The 24,320-nt window shown below is 36.9% G+C and overlaps 1 protein-coding gene across 21 annotated transcripts in view; it reads right to left on the reverse strand.

Annotated features, from left to right (window-relative positions):
• Positions 1-24,320, reverse strand: part of rbfox1 (RNA binding fox-1 homolog 1) — a 636,526-nt gene that overhangs the window by 153,610 nt on the left and 458,596 nt on the right. The window lies entirely within an intron of this gene.

Genomic DNA, 24,320 nt, shown 5'->3' on the forward strand with positions numbered 1-24,320 from the left:
GAAAAGCATCAATAATTAATTCCTTGCAAGGAAGGTCTACTCAGAAAACGTCAGTTAAGCTAAAAGAAAAATACCTTTTAGAAGACAACTTATCTATTCTCCTAGGGTAACTGCTGCTTCCAAAAAAGACTATTTCCCTGAACTGGGGAAAATCTGAAAGTAAATAATTTATTGAACTACAACAAAGGGGTATACTCCAAGTCTCATTCAGTAAATCTCTCACAAACGTCAAGACAAAATCACGTAAGCCTTTCTTTAACCTCCTTAGCCCACAAACTCCACAAAGGCACATTAAAAGAGATCAAACAAATTATTTTGCCAGTAAAAGAATGAATATTTAATTTGGGTACAAGGAAGGTCTAACTGACAAGGGCAAAGTGTTGTTTTTAAATTACCATAAGGGATTCTTCCTTAAGAAAAAAAGGAGAGAGAATTATTACACGTTTCCTTTTCTTCTTCCATTTATTTATTTATATTTCTATCACCCAAAATGATTTGCAGACCAATAGCTGATGGACTATTGAAACAGCAACAAGAACAAGATTTGAGTTATAACCACAGCAGGACTTTAAAAAGGGTTCCTTTAAAAAATGTTAATAAAAGAGAAAGCTGGAGAGAGAGTGCTTTCCATACTGTCTTTTCTCCAACTCCTCTTTTGCTCTCGTAGCCTGAAGGGAAGGCTGTTTTTACTGTAATAAACATGCTGTCTTTTCTCTAGATTTATTTGTTGCTATTGAGGCTACCTAAACAAAGCATGCAACTTTTGCCCACAGCAGTCACTATGCTACGATATAGCACATCCACAATGAACCCTATAGAGAAGCACGACGGACGTCATGTAAGGTCCATTTACTGAAGAATAAGATACATGCATATTTAGATTGACAATATTATATATGCTTTATGTTAGGTTGTTCTTTTATTCATAGATTATTATTATTAAAACCAGTTGAATATACATAGAACTATTAATTTGAAATGCTACCAGTTCGAAAGCTACACAGTTTAAAGGACCCCAAACTGTATGAAGAGAAGTGAGGGCTGTTTTGTGACCCAGTCTAAGTGGTTGCCCTGATAAGAAAAATCAAAAGCTCAGATTATGTTTTACTTTTGTTGTAAAAATGTGTTTAAATAAGCAAAATCCAGTAGATGAGTTGCTGTTGATTATCTGAATATATAAGACAGTATTTCTTTTATATAATTTGCGTGTGTGGGGCGTCGGAGGTAGTGGGTTGGGTTTGACTGCCAGGTTGCAAGGATTGTGGGCTATGAAAGGCTTAATCAAAAACCGCATCATACAATACACGGTGATCTCCAATGCAAAATGTCTTAATTTCCTCTTTTTGTTGTCCCTCTCTGTTCTGTACAAAGTGGGTGGCTGGTAGGTTGTGATCGCACATATCCACACTTCTCGTGCCATTTCATAAACCAACAGCACAGCAGTAAAGAGAACAATCCTGCCTCACACCCATTCCCAGTATTATGAAGTTAATGACCTTGAAGATAATTACCACTGTAGCAGTTTGAAGAAATCCACCAATGTTTTTGCTTAATACGGAGCAGTAAAAAAAAAAAAAAATAGAAGCTGAACAGTTTTATAATTAAGAATTTTCTCAAATACTAATGACCATCACACCCTCTTTAATGGGTAGAAAAAAAACCTTTTATAAAATGAGAAGAATCTGCACAGAAAGAATAATTAGATGCTTTAAAAAATGCTCCAATACTCCTCAGCTTCTTCCTCAGGTGACAGTTGATCATCCCTGTGGTATTTGCTTGTCATGAAAATCCCCACTTCTATTTTCAGGTTTTTATGAAACTGCTTTACTTCGCTAGTTCTTTGCACAAAGATCAAGACATTATGAAGGCCTACACTTACCCCAGGCAAAAGAGAATTACTAATTTTCTCTGTCTATTAAGTACAGTGTTATTTCCATTGACTCTTCCAATATTTCATAGCGAACGTCCACAGGGACTGTTCTCTGGGTTAACCCTTGTGTGACGGTACAATAGGGCTTACACAAAAGGTCTTATTTAATGAAAGATTTTTTTTTTTTGTTCCTCTTGAATTTTATTACAATTCTTCAGCTTCACATTCCCTGAACTAAAAATAATTACAAATAAATCAAGAGGGAGAGAGACAGACAGAGGAACGACACCTTATGAACAAAAGACACATTTTACCCGAGTCAAATGTGCTAATATCGCATGTATTATTTCAAGGGGCTTTGTTTGTTGAGGATTTAAAGCCCTTTGTGCCTGGTGTGTTGCACTGGGCACACGTTCACGGCTGTAGGCAGACACTGAGCTTCCTGCTCTCCTTTCATCCCCCCTTACCACATGTCTAATCCAGGGTAATAACCTTTGAACAGCCATAACCTTATTAACAGCCCCACACAATCCCCACACAGTACAGCCAGACTGCCACGCATGTGATTTATAGAATTCATTTGACACAGAATTCATATTTGGTTTTGTCATATGGATATTATTTGATTTTTACAGGCACTAAACAGACCGGTGAGTGCTGTATTGATTACAAACAGGGTGTTTTGAAGCGGGGTTGCATTACACAAATTCATCACTGAGATGTAAAGCAAAATGAGACAAAACAAGCTAAACAAAAAATAAAATTACAGATACACTTAGGATCGCTTGATGAATGACCCTCTGCAGTTAACCTGGGAGGTTTTTTTTTTTTTTTTCCTCAGCACAGGCGGTATAATGCGGTGAATTAATTTAATGTCCACTTTAAAGTCATTACTCAAAAAAGAAACACTGAGCTATAGTCTGAAGGCCGTGACTCTCAAGTCAGTTACTGTAAAGCGTTGGGTCAGTTATTATGGAAAAGCCAGGAACAACGGTCCCTACTTGTCATTTTGTCATTTCTGTGATGCAGAAATATAATATGAAAAACAAAAAACAAACTATTACTCATTCAATCATAGATATTTAAACAACTAGTGTTTCAAATGTCCTATTTCATATATTTTCAATTACACAGCATCCAGAATCTGCCAGTATCGTTTTTAGCCCAATGTTTAAAATACACTATATACACAATATTTTATAAATCTCTTTGTAATATATAATAATAATATATATGGATGTATACATATATTCTCAAGTAAAGCTTTTCAGTTAGAACCTTATTTATGTTACATTAATATAATTCAAACGAATACATATTACAAAAAGTGTTAAACGATCATAACTGATATATCAATCAGTATAACCGTTTTTATCAGTGTATTTCCTTTTGTGTTTTCCTGCAGTCTAACAGGTCCGTTTTCTGTTTAGACTCTGTCACCCTGGCCATAGCAACACCCAAAAATAACCTGCAATGTCCCCACCGAGCAATGCTTTTATTTCCCTGCTTCCAAAACAGATCCGTTAGTGGTATCATAAATAGTCCTCCTCTCACTGGAAAAGATGGTTTACGACTTCTTTTTTCAATTTAAATTATTTACAACTTTCTGTGAACTGACATCACAATGGATGTCCTAAAAGCCCTAAAACAGAAGTCAGGTGGAAATCAAAAGTAGCACAGTAGATGTATTGGCAAAGGTGCCTTAAAACGGCATGCTTTTTAGAAAGTTAAAAATCAATAATATATATGTAGTATTTGCACTTTTATGAAGAATAATATTTCCATAGAATAAACATGACTTGCATACAAAAATAATTAATATGACATTGAGAATGGGCACACAGACCACACGATATAAAGAAACAAGTTTGTGAGATCTTCTATATCAATCAGCAGAAAACTTTCTTATCTGCGGAGGGACAACTGTCACTTCTTGAAGGCCGCTGACCTAACACTGTTTGTGTAAACAGCAAACATGGATTTATGAACGCAGTATCAATGCGACAATGATTTGAGACCAAAATATAGCTTTTAATTTTAATGACTCCTTGTGAGGGGGAAGAAAACACATTATATAATATGAAAATCTACAATATAAAGCAAATTGAAGGGATCAATCCACTCAAATCCTTTCTATTGTGTCAAGATTTCCCTTTGAAATGTTCTCTGCGTTCTAGTGCACAGATTGCATTCAGGGCTTCCGACTGTGTTATCAATTAAGAAAGGGAGACAGTGTGGCCTAGTGGTTAGACTCGGGGACTGGAGGACAGCTTTGCCTTTCGGTTATTAAAACCCAGGGGTTATGAGGCTAAAGACCCGAGAACTGTAAACATGGGGCTAAATAACAAAGTGGTGTTTGATAGTGTGAGTCACTCCTACATGTTTGTAAAACCTGTCTGACCTCAACACATGCATAGATGTATATTATAAGTGTCATGAAGAATCACTGCAAACATCTCATTTATTTTAAATGCTTTTACAATAAATAAAGTGTTGCATTGATTGGAACTGGAAATCATAGAAATACTGAGAAAAGATGTTTCTGTATTTTTTTATTATAACATTTATATTAGTAGTTTTTAATTGTAAGCATAATATTTTAAGGTGGGAATGTACTTGTTTAATTCTATGATCCACGCCAGCCTGTATTCTTCGAAGTATTGTTCATAGCGCCGTGTCATTGTCAATAACAATCATGAGTCAAATTAAAATTGAAAGCATTTGAAACAGAATGGAGAAAGATCATTGGAGGCCCTTCTGTTGATCTGTTTCAAATTCAAACACAAAACAAACACCGGTTTTAACACATTTAATTCATCCCTGCGCTGTCTTTTCCTAAGATCTTGCGGGTTTCTCGGCACAATCCGTCTTTGAAAACACACAAGCTCGCAGAATTTGCCCGAAGACAATTTTCTAGACTCACAAAGGACTTTGCATTCCTTTAACTGATTTCATTGTACCAATAATTATTTCAGTAGCACAGTTAATCAGAAATACCTTATAGTGACTATCTCCCTACAATGCAGTGCACAATTTGGAAAATCAGTTTACATGACAGTAATTACTAAAACAGATGGGACGGGAGCCAGAACGTGGCATCACATAGACAATGGGACAAATGCATCTGGGAGTTCTGGAGCAGCAAGAAACAGTGCCAGATTGCGTGGCAGCTGAGAATGCTTTTCATTAGCAGTTTTCTGTGTGTTTGGAAGCCATGGAAATGTAAGTCGTTTGTTACTCCATGGCTGCCTGTACTATAGGTCTACAAATGGATTAGTGGGTGGGACAAGTGCTATTGCTTTTACACTACTGGATAACATCACTGAAGTCCACTACTTTCTGAAGCCATCTGTGCCAACTTATTACCCCAACTAGCAATTGATTGGAGTGATTGAGTTATTAACAAAACTAAATAACAAACCAGTATGAGCATGTTTATCGTGCACAGACATTATACACGTACTTGCATTCAATTCTGAATATTTGTTTTGGAAAGCACCCAAAATTAAATAAAGAACATCTCATACAGAACAAAACACATCCTAATACTGTCCTAATTTACAAGAGAAAGGGAGAAAAAGGTTTATAATATACATTGCACGAGTCTGCTCGGATAGAAGATGACAAGATCATGGCATGTCTTTCTGATTTGGTGTAACAAAGTAAAGCAAGGTAAGTGACAGAAAGGATTACTACCATTAAGGCAAAACTGAAACTGAAAGTTATCACCTTAAACAGAACCCATCTGACCCCATTGTACCATTAACAGGTGACATGACATGTCAACGACAAATACAAGACAGCTGAAGTGAACTTTATGCTCTTTAATAAAAAGTAAGCAAACAGTCTATTTCCCTTTACCTCACACAAGATCTGTCATTTTTGCAACATGTATCAATGGCTACAAAGAACAAGGACAAATTAATAGTCTGACTAACATTTAGCAGTTCAGAGCAGAAGCCTAGTTAACTTTTCCTTTAATACTCACAGTCTCACTTATAGTAATCAAGCGTAGTAATCATTTGTATTGAGAAATGTTGGTGTTAACTGATTCAGCTCTGGGGATATCTGTGCACAAAAGTGCTTTAAAGTGAGTTCCTTCATATTTAAGGGAGTATTTCGTAGGTTATAATTGTAGTGTATGCCCAACACTGTGTTTCCTTGGAGACATCATTTTAAGACGTATCTCGAATACAGTTTATTCATGAGAATCTAATGCATCCTTTCCTTGGCAGAATGCCTTTGTCAATAACCACCAATACAATTATATATATATACAAAATACCCAATATATATAACAAATATAACATATCCAGTATTATTTATAAGTATAAAACAAATTATTCTTCCATGTTTTTATGATGGCATTTATGATTTCAGTGTTCCAGAGCCAGATTGGCAACTATGACGTAACTCAGAGATGTGTAGAATATGGGCTGTCATTTTAATTACCACAAAAACAGCAGTTATCTCCGGCTGTTGTTCATCTCAATAGACCTTTCTTGTGAAAAAAAAAAGGAATCTGGTTTTGAAAAGTTGTGTTCCTGAGATCAATGCCAAGGAACTCCTGAGTGCTGTTGAAATTGCATGAAAATGGATAATAAACTTGTAGCAGTTGCTATTAAAGTGCAGATGATGTATTGTGAATGAGGTCCTTTTAACCAATCAATAAGCCATTTATATATTTTTTCATTTCCATTCAGAAATCAAGTGTGCTGGCATTTAGCAAATTACTTTTTTTTTTTCTAATTAATATTGAAATTTTATGTCCGGATTGGAATGCTAAAAGCTAGGTTACACAGATTGCAATCAATATTCATATTAATCATGCCAGTTATATGATGAATGTACTTCAATAGAAAAAAAAAATCATAGTGTAATAATGAATACGGTCCACAGTAGTGGCTGATAATACAAAATGGGATGTATTCTACCTTCATGTGCCATTGTGAAATGGAAAAAAACCTAAGATTTCAACTGAAACAGTGACCAATACTCACCCTCCCAAGAAGGGAATATTAATAACTGTGTTAAAGGAGGCGTTGTTCAGCTAATCAGATCCACATGAGGGAACCCATTAGTCTTCTCCAAACCACCTTGAAATTCAGTTTATTTTTCAGAAGTTTGAAAAGAAAAAATGTGGCGTACTTTGCGAAAATGTGTCACATTGAGCAACTTTGCTGGAAAGTTTCAGTTTTTACGGATGCCATCCTTTCCACGACCCTGTGTCAGACCTTACTGTACCGGTTAACACGTTACAGATACGATTTTACAGCTTTGAATAAATCTTTGATGGATCCCGGGGTGTCGCGGCTAAAGCTATATCCTGTGCAATATATTCCTCCACTTTAGCCTTTTGGAGGGGGGAAAGTAACTCCACTGAGCTGGTTGTTTTTTGTTATCCTTGAATAGGAGAAATCATGGAATGTAAAATGAAAGTCAGTTACAAGGCTCAGAGCACTGGTCCAGCTCTAGCTTGTTGAAATTCGGGCTATGTCATTAGACAGCTGTGACTGGGATTCCCCAAGGTGGCGAACAATTGGCCGAGCATCACTGGGGTTTTTGGCTTGGCTTAAAGTCAACCAGGATTTCCTCAGCACTCCGGTCGCCGCTGAGCCCACAGCGTTATCAAAAAGATCCGTATCGTTCCTCTGTCCCCACTCTGCTATTTGATCTGTGGACTTGTGAAGTGAAATGATTGGTACAGTTCATATACACTCACCTAAAGGATTATTAGGAACACCTGTTCAATTTCTCATTAATGCAATTATCTAACCAACCAATCACATGGCAGTTGCTTCAATGCATTTAGGGGTGTGGTCCTGGTCAAGACAATCTCCTGAACTCCAAACTGAATGTCTGAATGGGAAAGAAAGGTGATTTAAGCAATTTTGAGCGTGGCATGGTTGTTGGTGCCAGACGGGCCGGTCTGAGTATTTCACAATCTGCTCAGTTACTGGGATTTTCACGCACAACCATTTCTAGGGTTTACAAAGAATGGTGTGAAAAGGGAAAAACATCCAGTATGCGGCAGTCCTGTGGGCGAAAATGCCTTGTTGATGCTAGAGGTCAGAGGAGAATGGGCCGACTGATTCAAGCTGATAGAAGAGCAACTTTGACTGAAATAACCACTCGTTACAACCGAGGTATGCAGCAAAGTATTTGTGAGACCACAACACGTACAACCTTGAGGCGGATGGGCTACAACAGCAGAAGACCCCACCGGGTACCACTCATCTCCACTACAAATAGGAAAAAGAGGCTACAATTTACACAAGCTCACCAAAATTGGACAGTTGAAGACTGGAAAAATGTTGCCTGGTCTGATGAATCTCGATTTCTGTTGAGACATTCAGATGGTAGAGTCAGAATTCGGCGTAAACAGAATGAGAACATGGATCCATCATGCCTTGTTACCACTGTGCAGGCTGGTGGAGGTGGTGTAATGGTGTGGCGGATGTTTTCTTGGCACACTTTAGGCCCCTTAGTGCCAATTGGGCATCGTTTAAATGCCACGGCCTACCTGAGCATTGTTTCTGACCACCTTGTTGAATCAAGGCCACGTAGAATTAAGGCAGTTCTGAAGGCGAAAGGGGGTCAAACACAGTATTAGTATGGTGTTCCTAATAATCCTTTAGGTGAGTGTATATATATTATTTATTTTGCAGAGTACTTTTCAACTATGGAAGCTGAATAGTATTTCCAGGCACCACAATGCCTTCCAATAGGTGTAAGAAGCTGGGAAAGCTGGAAATTATATTAAAAGCACCCCTTTCCGATACAACACTGAGATTTGTCTCTTAAATTATTGATTGGTTGTTTACCGTATAACGCATGTGCTGGTGGAGAAACGATTAATCAAACCCCGTATCATTTACACAATGGCTTTGCAGGGGGGTAGGGGGGGGGGACAAAAGTAACACCGGTCCTTATGTCCAGACAGCAATGCAAAGAGACATCTTCAAAAGCCAGGGCAAACGCTGCGGATGACTTCTCCCTGCTTTCACCAGACTCCGCCATTAGAGTGCTTTAGCTTCCATTAACTTGTCACTTTCCTTTGCGGAGCCGTTTTCAAGGGGGGTGAATCATTCTGACAGAACCACGGGCTGTCACATACAGTAACGGTTCAGTACAAACGAACAGGAAAGCCCTCACAGCTGACGGATCCAGAAGTGATCAGGGCCGGCATTCAAACAACCTACAAAGGCTCAGCCGAGGTGAGCAGACAGGAGTTCAGTAATTAGCTGAGAAACATGTGGGGAAGTAACATTTCTCAGCTGTCAAAACGGTGACGTTTATTGACACGCTGGTATTCAGAAAAGGACAGAGCTACCAAACAGACGCCAAAATATTATTTCCACGTGCAGAAATGTATACAATTAAAATTAATATAGAAAAAAAGACTCACATCTAACTGCTCCCTATATTAATTCCAGATCCCATTCCAGCTCCACTGTTGATCTAAAATAAGCACATATATCCAAATTATATATGTATGCCTGTAGTTAAAGCAGGCCTTTGCTAATAAAGCTGCTGACACCAAGTTAATGCCACTAAAATAATACTACTGTGTTGAAATATATGGACAACTCTGTGGAAGAAACTACTATTTTAGTCCTGAGGTTCAGTGATATGGTAGCCATTACCAAAGTAGTGCGTTTCATGAAATCATCACACTATTCTCATAATTGAGTTTTAAAGATATGTCGAATAATGCACTGAAAAGTTACTTTGCTAAATGTGTCTCTCTAGCAATTGCAAAAGCAGGGGTTGCCTCTTTGGAAATACTGGGCAGGCACATTTTCTTTTTAACGTGATGTTTAATCGGAGACTTAAGTAATCAAATATCAATTGAGGAGTACTGAGCAGAGAAGGGCAAAACAAGTAAAGCAAAAGAAATTTGGCCTTCTTTTAAAGTTCAGTGTTTAGCGCTTCTTTTATTGAATTAGTGAGGCCGCCGGGTAAACATAGCAATTAGAAGATTCGGATAAATAGATACAAATGTATATACATCAAAACATTATAGACAGTTCGTTCTAATTTAGCAGAAAGACAATGTGCAGGGTGACTGCCAATTTGTCATAGTCTTACAGTTAGTTATTCTACACCTAAAAAGTGATTTTATTATTAAGATCATTATTATTATTATTGCTATCCATAATAATCATTGTAGTAAAAGTAGGTGGACTAGTTGAAAATAGAAAATAAAACTGACTTATAATTAATTATAATATATTTATTTCCATGTGTTTTGGAAGGATTTTAACATACATGCATTAGTTTGACTTGTACAGAAAATTTAAAAAGTAAAGAAGAAAAACACTTTTGGCTCTAATTTTGTATATAACCCTCTGTCTATCTAATACTGCAATACTGCTATAGACATGAAGAACTGAAACTGATAAATATGACCTAGCAAATATAAAACAAGGCATGCTTCAATGCAGAGGAATATGATAAACCTTAACTTATCACTACCAATACCTTTGTCACATGCAGTGTCAGAGGCAGCTTGTGTTTGAATTCTTATCTTTTTCTAAAGCAAAACTATTACTGTAAGTATTGTGAACACTTAATTTTTTTGTGACTCGGTGACAGTTGTGTTTCCCAACACAGTAGTCTGGCATCAAGCATGGCGATAATCTTAAAAACTGACAGGAGACTGTATCAGTTGCATTTCATTTATTGTTTCTTCTCTTTTCTAGGAGCGTGTGTGACACTAGTTTTAATCTCAGTAATCCATTCTCAAATTGCAATCATGGTCTGCAGTTACATGTGAAATCAACTTCAAATTCAAATGTGAAGCACTTTATATTACAGGAATCAGTGACCTGGATTAACTATAATGCACTGAGTGATGGGAGAGCTTCATCTGTTTTGCCCAGTACACTTTGTTTTCTCCCCTTTCAATCCGAAACACACACCGCTCCTAAACAGTGTCAATAATATCATATTTTGGGTACATTAAGATCTTAAAGAAAAGAAGAGGAAATCCCACTATACTATTTTATTTTTGTTAAATATTTAAAAGGCATACACCTGTAAATATATAATACAAAATCAAAAAATTAAACCTTTATTTTCATTACATTTAGAATTTATTTTTCAGAAATCAGTGAAAACATCCTAGAGATATATTCATAGAAACAAAAAACAATATATATATATATATAATTGTCATTGTGTTTCTGTAACAATTGATACCATTCTTTAAACAGTTATTCTCAAAAGAAAAGAGTTTAATAAATGTGCATCTCGCACTTATCTAACGATCTCGTTTTTTTCTTATCTAGAACTCTTAACTAAGCTCATCAATTACCTGTAACAGTTTAAATAGCTGGCAATGTTTACACAACATCCTTTCTGGGTTATTCTGCTCAATCCCGCAGCTCATTAAAAACCTCTCCATTTATTTGCTGTGTGCTATGGTCCTTAACTCTGGCACAACATACAAAAAAGAGGCCAATTTTACTTTTCCCTGTGGTGTTAATTGGTAGAGCATGCCGCCTGCCTCTTCATTAATTATGTCAATGCATATGAAACTTCCATTTTCATAGTGGTGCATTAACAAGGCTTCAAAATGTGGCTGACAAAAAGCCAGAACACCACTGAGCCAGAGAAATGTATAATGAAGGTTACCACTGGTCTGTACATTATTTATCTGGAACCCCTTGGCAGGCACTGCCAAAAGATTTCCATCCAGAATTTCCTGGGGTAAACAAGATGAACCTCTATGCAGGAAGAAGATAAATCCAGCTATAATGCGGAGATAATGGATATGGAAACACAGGAATTTAACAGTACAAATAAAAGAAGGGCCGACCTGCACCCCTCTCACAAATGGTTCTTCAGACCGCTGGCACTCATCTCACTGCAGACCGGGCTTGAGAATCCTTTCAAGCGCCACGTGACCAAGATCCCCATTCACTCGCTTTTCGTTGAATAAGAAGTAACCACACACGCGAGGTATTGCTTTCCTTTCACAAGTAATGATCTGTGGAGGCTAGACAATATCGTGGGCCATTTTAATTTCCTGTTATATTATCTGTTTATTGACAATCAAGTTTTAGTTGCCATCCTTCTTTAAGTGAACAGATTTATTAAATTATGCAGAATTTAAAAAAAAGTTATTCAAAGGAAGACTGCGATCGAGCACATTTACTGTAAATCTATTCAATGAGCATATAAAGACTAACTTGCTGAATCAAGTAATTAGATCATTGATTTCTTGTAAGGAAAAAATACAAACAAAGCAAAAACAAGGTGTCTTTAAGATCAAATGGATTGATTATTGTGTGTGTGTGTATATATATATATATATTACTAGCATTAGTAAGAACACTTAACTCTTCAGAAAAGAGATCTCAACAGAAATGACCCTAAATAACTGCACACAGTCCATTTTGTCCATGAAGGCTTCACCTCCTGGTTAACTTATTGGTCTTATTAAAATCAACAGTACACAATTTGTAATAGCAAGGAAAGGTAGAATTTGTATCTCATTGTGTGAATAAATACACACACGCACACGCACACAGACACAGGTTAAGGCAGGCCAGGCAATTGCACCCATTTTCCCGACGATCTGTCTGACTACTGAATAGTTCAGGTCGCCACCAGAAGACTGCAGCACCGATCACAGCTCCACAGCACAAATATCTTCCTATGACCATCTTAAACAATGTTCTTGTGCCTGTGATATAAACTCTTAAACAGATATAGCATTGGTTAACATAAAAAAGATAATTGCTGTATCACTACATTCATGGATTTCAATTATTTTTCATTGCAGCACTGTTAATGTTTCTTTTCTGTTTCCTTCACTCACTCTTGCATGCTATGTGGATTGTTTTCTGAGCTTTTTGCTCCAGGAAAAAAAAAAAATCTTCTCCCTATATAATGGAAGCAATTGTAGAAGTTCAAGTTTGCGTTTCTAGTGAGAGACAATGTAGGCATATACAAGGCGAAATTGTAGTTTTTCTTTACATGTATGTACAAATAACTTTCAAAATTGAGTGAGAGTTTATAGGGGGAGTCTGAATAAAAGATTTGGAATGTAATCTGGTAAATGAAGAATGTATGTCCTGGTTTCCTCCATTCAGCTGAATCCCACCCACTCTGTAAGGATGCGTTCCTCTAAGCCCCTGAAATGTCTACCCAGTCTAGTGTTTCAAGCAATTTCAAACATGTCTTGTCAGACAAGCCTAAATCCTATTTATTTATTTATAAATAAATAACACAGTATTATCCGGCTGCCGGAAGGCTGATCTGGACAATTTGCACAGTGCAGAAAAAATATAATGGACACCCTTGGGACTGGAAAAAAGTGGCCTTTGTAGACCGATAGCATTTAGATGTAGGCTGCCTTACATTAAAATAAAAAACCTATGGGATTGAGAAAGATGATACCTTAAGGCAAAAAGGTCTTTATACTGTGATAGCCCTCAACACAGACTGTCTGAAAGAAAGAAAAATCTATTTATTTGGCACTTTGTTTTTTATTTTGCTGGATCTAGCTCTTCATATACAGAGGAGAATGCATACAAAAAAGATCTGTAGCAAGTATATTCCACTGTTCTGTATGATACCAACAACACATTCATCCCACTACAAATAATTACACAGGGTATAAAATTATTAACATCGCCTGCCACTATGTGTCCTCTCAAAATCAAAAAGGCTATTCTTTTTTAAATTAAAATATCCATAACGAACCGATATCCAAACAAAACGCTGATTGTTTTTCTTCCAAACACACAGCCGCGGTTGTTAGGGAGAGGACAAAAATGTCAATCCCGCACTCATTTAATCTGCGCCGAAAGGTCAAAACAAAGAGAAATGCTATATTAATTTGTTCAAGTTCACTGAAAAAGCCCATTACCACTGTCTGAGATTCCTTTCCCTCATAAGGACAACCTCATTGCCTTGCATGAACAGCAGCAGCACGCGAGCAAACTAACACAAACTGCAAATTAATACGAACACAACATCTAATTTTGAGAAAGAATTGAAAAATGACGGGGGGAATAATGAGGTGCCATGCTACATATGGTCCAAACTAAGAGACTGATCAAGTGGAGGTTACATTGAATGAACGAACGAGTTTAGCGTGGTCAAAACGACTATAATAAAGTGTTGTTTGATGATGCAATATACATGTAAATGGGCAGATATGTAAGAGAAAAAAAGGTAATAAAGGAGCTATAAAGGAAAATAAATTGCAACCCTCTTGCTGATCAGGTAGGAAACGCCATTAAGATTGATGGGGTTATTTGAGTCTCTGCTATCAGCTATGCTAAGGCATATATACACATCTGCATGGTATTTCCATAAAGCCTATGAAATCGTGGGGATGAAGGATGAGATTATGATGAGCTGCAAAGAGCTAAATTGGCTCAGAAAGGCCATATAGCCATGTGAACTGTCAATGAACTAACGAAAGAGAGAAAAAAAATAATTAACTACTGTTCTCAGGGGAGCACATTTTTCTGATGTGAATGTAGAACGATTTACTCCTTTTTCGTAAGTGCCGTATTTCAGAGAAATTATAACATTATATATATTTATATTATTAAATTAATCTTGTATTTTCATTACTACTGCATGGGATACAAAAATATGTTTGTATTATTATCATGATGATTATTATCATTACTGTGTATTCATATAACATAAAATATGTAACCTGAAATGGAAACCTATGCTTCATAAGAAAATCCACAGACAAAAACCCTGCATTAACGTCAATATTTTCAAATTATGCAAGAAATATCTAATAATATTACTTTCCTTTGCAACTGGAATATGTATCATGTTGGCAAGGCCCAACCAAGATTAAGCACGTCAACTTATCAACTTATTAAGGACAAATTAAGGCCCCTTCTATAAGAGGCAGTCCCCTGCTGATGGCAAAACATGCTTTCTGATGTTTAGCATTCTTCCTGGGCTGGAGAACACACTAACTATGTTCAATACGCAGAATATATTAAGTCAATGAAGAGCTATGAAGCATGATCTGGCAGGGCTTCAAACTAAATAAATGTAAAGTAACTCTTTTACTAGATAAGGAGAAAAAGCTGATCCATTCTGTCAGCTTGTTCAGTTTCTGAGTATAGCTAAGCTACTCATGAATGTGATAATATACTGGGGAAATGCCGATCGGTGATCTGTGGTGATAACAGTGATATATGAATAGATTTGGTCTTTTGATGCTTAGGTTTCAGATACAGGCGACCTTCTCCATACATCACTTTATCTTGTGCTGTGAATCCGGTCACATTTTTCCACAGGAACCTGGTGTCTTAGTATCGCATACGATGACTTGTTCAAAGGTCAATATTTGTGTACAAATCTTAAAATACTCACAACTTAAATGATCATTTGGTAAACAAAGAAAGGACAGCACAAACAACCACAAATATCCAGATATTCTATTAACCACCGTATTGAGATTTATTTAAACTGTTGATATTATTATTAGTAGTAATAGTAGAAACTGTACTTTACCTTCTAATGCATAGACGGCATATGACAACCACATGACAAAAAACACAATCTTCATCCAACAATATGTAAAAAAAAATAAACATACAAAATATGATTATATATATATATATATATATAAACAACTCTTTAAGATAATAAATATGTACACTACTGTGTATGAAGATAAAAATCATTCAGATGCAAAGAATACATTTAATTTAATATATAGCTGAAATATGTTTAATATAAAGATGAAACATGTTAAAGATACTGTATACCTCATCTACACAACCAAACACACACAGATTATATATATATAAAAACACAGATTGTACCTTTTAGTTTTCTTACTCCTATATTATACACGTATAGACCTTACACTCAATTCCTGCTGAGCTATCCAAGGTGACAAATGGTGAATGTAAAGCCGTTTTTAAAACACACACACACACGTACACACACAAGTTACTTTTGCTAGAGTTATCAGTCATAATGTCTCACCCTCAGGGCACACTTGACAAAAACAGCTGGCAATCACCTAGGGATCTGCTTAAATATTCAATTAGAGTTGTACTTAAACACACAGAGGTGCGAAGTACAGATTCAATTGAAAGAAAACTACACTGGAGCATTTCCAGCACATTTCTCTAAATAATACATTGGCAGTAAAACTCAAATATTGAGCTTATGTGGAGAATCAACTTTACTTGATAATAGTAGCAATTATGAACATTCATTGGCTTGAAAAAGATCTGTTGTGAATGAAGGAATGGATCTGTCACGCACTGCTCAGAGATATTAATTGTGACTACAACAAAACAATGCACTATAACAGTAATGGTTACAAAACACACACATTCAATTAGATGAGGAAAAATAAAGTCAAACAATGTTGTCTCTCACATTTTAAATGCAATGTGCCTCCTTGTGTCTCATCACACAGGAGACCGAAGCAGAAGTCAGATGTCCCAGCTTCTGTCCTCACACTAAAAAGACAGCAAGTCCTTGTGTGCCGTACCCAGAGTTATGGCACGAAGTTACTGACAAGTAATTAATATCAAGCACAATAGCTAAGCATCGGGAAGGATAGTTGGTCATTTGATTATAATGAGACATGTTAACAGCAGCCAATCACAACATGTGGTGTGAATATATGTCTTGGAAGTTAAAGATTCGAGGAGGTTAAAGTGGCTTTTCCAATGTTGCAACATCAAGCTCTGCCAAAAATAAAAAATAAAATAAATAAATGATCATGAACCAAACAAAATGATAGGTCACCCTTATCTAGTGAGTCATAACACCAGTCTGGTCAAATAGCAGCTCCTTCAGGCTGATTGTAGCTGACAATGCTTAAGGCTGATATACTTGAGGATTTCACTGAATCACTAGATTGAACAGGGAGCCCTGCTGCTTGAGATTGTCTTTGAGTGGTAAGGAGAGACAGATAGACAACCAAAAAGTAGAAATTGCTTTAATATGCCTTGTTTATGGCTGCGAGGCACATCAATACATCCACTTTGTCAAGATGGGTATCTCAGCGCTGTAGTGCCACCCTTCTCCTAGGAAAGAGCAGACATCCAGACCGAGCAGACAAATGGATATCAAGACAAATGTTATTGTGTCACTTGCTAGCAGTGAAGGAATACAAATGTATAATAGTGTGTAAAATAGAAAGTCTCCTGTCCTCGAATGACTAGTTTAATTTGAGAAGTTAGAGATTCGCTGGTTCCTGCCCGGTGATCATTTGTGTTTGTGTGTTTCATTTATTCCAAAAGAGGTGTGCGTCAGATTACTCTGAAGTAATGACCTGCGATACTAAATCACGGTCAACTCAAACGTACAGACAGCCACAGAATAAAGTACCACGGCACTTAGGGACGCGACACATTCTGCAAATGCAACGTAATGAGGTTGTATCAGTTGTGGATGTTAGAGATCCGTGGAGGATTTGAAAATGACTGAACGCCGATGTCCAGTCTTATTTGCAGGTCATGTGGTGGCTCCGTTGATGTATACTACTTTGTAAATGCTTAGTATGTTTGTTAAGTTCCCAATTACGGCCCCACGATGTATTTGAAATGTCAATAGCATGTCCTATCAGCCACATTTGGACATGTAAAGTTGAAAACTTGGGCCTGTGTCAGATTGACCAAGCTCTTTCTTTGCACAAGGAGAAATGGATGAACTCAATAAGGTTCAAATTTAGGCAATACCATGTTGCACTGACAGGTCTAAAGACAATCATAGAACCTTGATGCAATTACACTGCAAGCTATTGTCAAGCATGATATCACATATTGCCTGTAAGATTCAGAGGAAATGGTTTGACTCGTTTGGACACTGAGCCTCACTAGATGAACATCTTATAGCGTTGTATAGAGACTTCAAGCATTGCTCAATTGTACGAGTGTTAAAATATATGTGTGGCAACTTTTCCTTAAGTGTTTTCTTCATTATTATTTGGATCATGCCTCAGAGCAGTATACATTAAGTACAGCTTTATAACGCACTATTGACCATTAATACCTATGCAGACATATTGTTTTACAGATGGTTCACAAAGATATTTATTTGGCCATAAACATGGATAATATCAAAGCACAATTACAGCAAATTCATCTTGCAACGTATTATATGTGAGCATACCAGTTTGGACAGAACATATTCCATGCAAACTATGCTTTTTTTAATTTTATTTGAGGAGGAACATTTACAATATTATTCACAGGCAAACCACAGCAGACGGCACTTAAAAAAGGAAAAAACTCATCACAGCTAAGTTAGCTGAATGAATCTTATTAAATTTTGGAATGGTTAAAGGGGGGTGAAGGATCTACTGTCTCATCTTTTGCTTCTATGCTGTGTTATCTTAAACCGTATGATGTATTCTCCACGACCAGATGTTGCTCACAGTGCAATAAAATGCTTTCTTTTTATTCCCCCCTTTTTTTTAGCAGGGCAGTGCATCCCATCTGGCCATGCATTTGTGTTCCCACTACGAGCGGCTGTATTATCGAGGGACTTATTAGGTAGCTATATCGTTCCAGGCACTCATACCAAGATAACCCTAATCTAGTCTTATCACTTGCAGACAAAAGCATAGGATCCAATAGGCTTCCATGTAATCCATCTCTGTCAGCCGCATTAAGGAAATTACCTGTCAGAAACATCATGGTCGAGATTCTGTGATTAAACACAAACTAGGAAAAAAACGCTCAAGGGTACAGGAGGGGGGAAAAAAGAGAGAGATGAGAGAGAGAGAGAGAGAGACTGAAAGCAAAGCTTGGCAAAACGGATTTCAATTGGGTTTCCTGCACATTAATTGTGTGACCATATGCACTTGAAACAGATTAGGACTAATGTTAATCTATCAAAAAATAATAAAATAAATAAATAAATAAAGAGCAGCACGGAGCATCAAAGGGGATTTCTTGTAGCACTGAAATTATATTCCATTATCTGTGGCACAGATATACAGTGGCTCCCATTATTCTGCTCATGTCAGGATAGAGCAGAAATTAGTATTCACAGAATTAAAAAATCAAAATCACTACCTCCAGCTAACAGCTATTTTCCCTGGGACGTTTAAATGGATCTTAATTCATGTTGCGAGCATTCTCGTGAAGGACAATGTCATGAAAACATGCCTCTCAAGCTGACAATATCCAAAAAAGAGACAAGTGACCCATGCCAAAACATAATAGTAATTGATACAAAGGGAAGACTATTAATTCAGCGCTTGTGGAAGGTGCTACACATGCTACACTAGAGCAAGTTTTTTCTCTCATGCTCTCTTTTTTTCCCCCCACTGCCCTGCTGACATGACTCAACCCTTCTCTGGAGGGACTGCACTCAAAGGAAGGGAGAGATTATTCAGCCTGCATGCCCACTTTATCCCTGCCCTCTCAGGGAGATTGCCTGCAGGTGACAATCAGTATTTTAGTGAGTATCTGCCCACTAGGACTCTGGGGGGAGATGATTGGAACTCATTTACCAGTCACGAGAATGGAGTGGAACAGCATTGGATCACAAGGGGGCTTGCCTGAAAATAAGCCCAGATCCTGGAGGAAAGGATCTGGATCTACAGTCCAATTAGCACTCACCCCCCACCCACACCCGCCCCCAGTTCCCCGTCAATATCCCTGGCACCTTCCTTCTCACTGCCCACCTAATCATAGACATACACACCCCCCTGAACTTGCATAAACAGGAACATGTCAAAAAGAGAATGTATGCTTCATAGGTATTTAGAAGTGAAATATATCCTACCTATGTATATTTCTTTTGAACATTAATAGTCTAGTTTTAACAGGACACTGACGTTTTGGTGTTTGTTTAATTAACTAAAGTTTTGCTTAACGGACACAAAACCATATTTACGAATTAGTAGTAGTAGGAGTAGTAGTAACTAGATACACAGAAAGGAAAACAGCACAGCACACATTTTATGGCCGTATTTCCTTATTTCGTCCTGCTCAGATACTAACCCGACCCCCGCCGGTGACATTGTCATGACGACTGGTTCATGCACCAGACATTTGCTACAGCGAAACCCCATTATTTCTCTGTTGTTGAGTTTCGAATGCCAATAAACCTTTTCTTTGATATTCCAGTGGAAACATACCAAATGAAACCGGTGACTGTATTACCAGGGCAGCTGAATAATACAAATAAGGAGTCAGCCTTTTGACAATTTCTTCCTTTTCTGCCCTAACTTTATTCCTTCCAGTCGCAGTCCTGCAGATCGCATTGTTAATTCTTGTTTGTGCATTTTGGCCTTTGCTCAACTTAACGCTAGACGTCTTCTTCTGCGACAACACATTTGAAACACTTATCCATCCACTGTACATAATAATAAAACGATCCCTACACTACATCCACACACAGAAAAGTCACTGGTGATTAAATAATGATAATAGTACTACCAATAACAATACGTTAATTTGTTTTATTTCTGGTGATATGTCATGTCAGCCTGCCTGGCACAAAGGCTGTTGGCTTTCATTTTGTTGAACACATTGTAATTACTTTAAGATACTTACGGACACATTTCGACTCCAGTGCAGTAAGAGAATAGCGACTTGGAGACAGTGCAGATGCCTTGCTTTGGCAGGTACATGTGGACCCATATAGGCATTGGTGAGGTACAGATTGGTTCCATCTGCGTGCAAAGTCAGACTGTGTGTTCTTGTCTCTTTAAATCAGTAACTTTACAGGGTACAGGGCACCTAACTGTAAGAATATTACAACAAATGGGAGGGTTGTGGGCGGCAGCTGTTGGAGGTTGTCACACGTGGAAGTGAAGGTATTTGGTTCGGATTAAATGAAGGACGTTAACTCACTAACACCAACCAGGTTTTCTGATCAGAATGAAGCAGATTGACCTGTTACCTCAGGATAGGGACATACTTTAAGACAGGAAAGGGAAGATCCTACTATTTCTTTCCATGAGTTAAGTGGTTGGTGGTTATGTAACCCTTCACTCCAAGTGCCATTTTTCCGTTTCTTCTTTGAAGCCATCATTGCTTCCCACATTAAAAATAAATACATAAATAGAAACGATCAAGCAAATTGACTTCTAGAATGTACTCACTAACTCTTCAGAACCATTTATCTTTTATTCAGATCAATGTGAGCTACATCACATGTTTGACACTAAGACAGAATGGAAATATCAGAGAAAAGAAGCTGAGTGCCAAGCCAGGCTGACAGAAAGCACATTTAAGAGTTTACTAAGCACATTCATATAAGCCACACACTGCATAAAATAAAATAAAACAAACAATAATAAGAGATACAAATATATGTTTGTTTTCTATATCCACACACACAGACATACATAGTTTGGCTATATTACAGTCTATTTCTTTATAAATGTCAATCGGATAACTAAGATCCTGACTTCCTTATTTTCTCATTTAAAATTGTGTGTGTGTGTTGGTTTCACCCCGGCACAGGACAGCAACGACCCCTCACCCTTTTACAAGGACCCCCCGGTGAAAGCGAGTTATATTATTTTCAAACTGAACACAAAGTGTTAAGGATCTCGGTGTCACACTGCTTTGTAACGCCTCACCAGTTAGCCTGTAAAACACTACCCAATAAAGTCAACAAAAGAGTCCACTGGATGAATCAATACGGCCGTATAAACATGGTTCAGACTTCCGACAAACATGCTTTTTTGAACACTGCCGCTGTACTCTATTAGGTCACTGGGGAAATGGGCTTCCCACTGAGAAGAAACATACTTCAATAGGCTTCTGTGTACAGACAATGTAACATTTCTGATAATAGGCAATAGGTCAGGGGAGACACCAGATCAGTTATCACTGCACATAATTGAGCCACTACGGCTAAAACAAAGGCACCTGCAGCTTTCAGTGACTGATAAAAACAGCAGTTTAAAGAAGATGCTTTCGAGCAGAAGGGTTTCAGGATACGGGCATCCCTTCTTCAAAATTAGTAGCAACATGCCTTTGCTTCCAGGCAAGTTTAACAACGAGACAGACTTTCTTCCCTGGTCCGATATAGTGAAATGATCACTCCCAACGAGACAAACCTTTCTAAACCATGTAAACACACATTCAAAGAGTTAGTCTTTCTCCACATTTAATGACTAGGAACCTCCATATCCATAGGAGGAAAATATGGGCTGTCAGAGTAGTGTACTACCCTTCAAACGGAAAGAAATGAATTCGCCCTTCAACCCACAGTGTCTCCTGTAAACTGCATCCCCTGAGCTTTTCATTCAATCTCCGTTCAGCTCTCCAGATCTTACATCAGCACGGCGGACTGGATGTAATTTGAGCTGTTTGACAATTAAGAGCAATTTGTTGAGGAGATATTTTAGGGTAAATTCACATACATGAGAGTCTTAGTCTCTCTAAGAATGACACAGTCATAATGCATACAAACTACTGGTATAACATCAATATAACTTGTATAAACTTCATAATTAAAATAAATAAATGTAATTATATATATATATATATATATATATATATATATATATATATATTACATTTACATCAATTCAGAAATGTAAAGGTGGGAACGCATATGCAATCATATGTATATAATAGAACAAGTTCCTAAATGTTGTATTTTTCAACCAAACAAACGTAATTTAATCTATCCACGATATAATCTTTTAAATCAATTCCAAACGAAGACAATTTTGTGAACTATAATTGCTTACGCTTTATTATGCTTGTCTATAAAATTTTACATTTCTTCCCAATTAAAATATGGCAAATTAAGGTAAATTCGCAATAACTGGGAAGTGAAATTTATGCACTGTGATTGAAAAGCAGATGTCATACATTTCAAATGGTTTACAATAGAAAAACAGTATTTCCCCCCCCACCACAAAATCAAAAATACTAATCCTCCTTAATTAGCTTTGTGGCTGGTGTTTTTAAACAGCTTTATAGAATTATATAATAATAATAATAATAATAATAATAATAATAATAATAATAATAATAATAATAATAATAATAATAATAATCCTATAAATACAGCAGTCAAGAATACAAAAATCTACAAATTTTTATAAAAATATAATTCACACATTTTGTGGGCTTAAAAAAAGAAGATATATGAAACTATTTTTATATGCATTAATTATATCTCAAATGAAATAAGAAGTCATAAAAATGAAAACAGACTTTTTGCTCCTTGTGGCAGGTTTATTATTGTGTTTATCACCCTCCATATGGGCTGCCAAAGAAAATTATTGCAAGTGGCGACTGGCAACGATAAACAAAGACAGTGGGGGGAAAAGAAAACAGCATTTATAGTCTTGTTAACTAAACTAGTAAACCCAAAATAACTTATTAGTAGCATCATCTTTATAGGAACCTTGTTAAGCTAGCTTATAAATTACTAAAACTGCTCTCGATATAGCCTACATCTCTTGGTTTTGAAGATTGTGTTCATTGCATTGCTTGTCTAACATTTCAGCCTTAACCCTTGGACTGCGGCTGAAGTCTATGGGCCGGTTTCTAGTCTGTCAGCTGAATGCTACTGACCGCCTCGGTTGGCATTAAATATAACACTAATTAAAAAATGTTTATAGTCTATCTGTCACAGTTCTTGTAAATCTACAGTCATCTTCTCAAGTCTTGAATATTATCTGTGATCAAATATGTATTTCATGTGATATAAACAAGAATAAAAGAGCACAACCCTTGTGGTCTATGTTCGTTTACTGCCCTGAAAATAAAAGCCAACACATTCAAATTTTATAACCTTCTTTGTTAATCTGACTGTTTCATCCCTAACTTCCCTGTCTTCACCCAACTAATTAGTTTTTGCCCTGAGAGATTTTCACTTTCTGGTTCAGTCCCCCCTGATCTCGGGGTTACCCCAGTCCAGTGAAAACACATTCGCAGGCATTAGGAGATTCACCATTTACCTTGATTCAGATTTTCATTAAAGACTTATCTGCTTGATCAATGGTGCATAGCCCTGTTAATGTAAAACTGGAGGGGCAATAGCTTTTAACTCAGACGATGTTTGTATCTAACATTTACAGAATCTGTAAAGAACCTTGGGATATTAACTCCAAGGTGTGGATCTAATAAATGTTTTTATGTTGTTGTTTTTTTCTAAGTCATCATAACTGCTGAAATAGGCTGGGGCTTTAAGTAGGCACCTACCGGTGATAAGATTACCTATCTTTTAAAATGGAATCTTATACAGCAAACACAATTAAAAATATTAGTCATCTTATCTTCTGTGGAATTAATGTAATCTTCATTCAGCTGATTTAATTTTCAAATAAATAACAGGGCTGTTGTTTTATTCTCCCCATTTCTCTAATAATACACCTTTTGTGTTGTTGAACCTTTGCAATTACGTTCTGTCACATGTAGCTTTCAATATCAAAATGATGATTGCTCCATCTGCTTCTCTACACTCTCTAAAATCTCATTTGTCAGTTCCACCTGGACCTTCGTGA

The sequence above is a fragment of the Amia ocellicauda genome, chromosome 17 (assembly GCF_036373705.1).
Source record: "Amia ocellicauda isolate fAmiCal2 chromosome 17, fAmiCal2.hap1, whole genome shotgun sequence".
NCBI classification, from domain to species: Eukaryota; Metazoa; Chordata; class Actinopteri; order Amiiformes; family Amiidae; genus Amia; species Amia ocellicauda.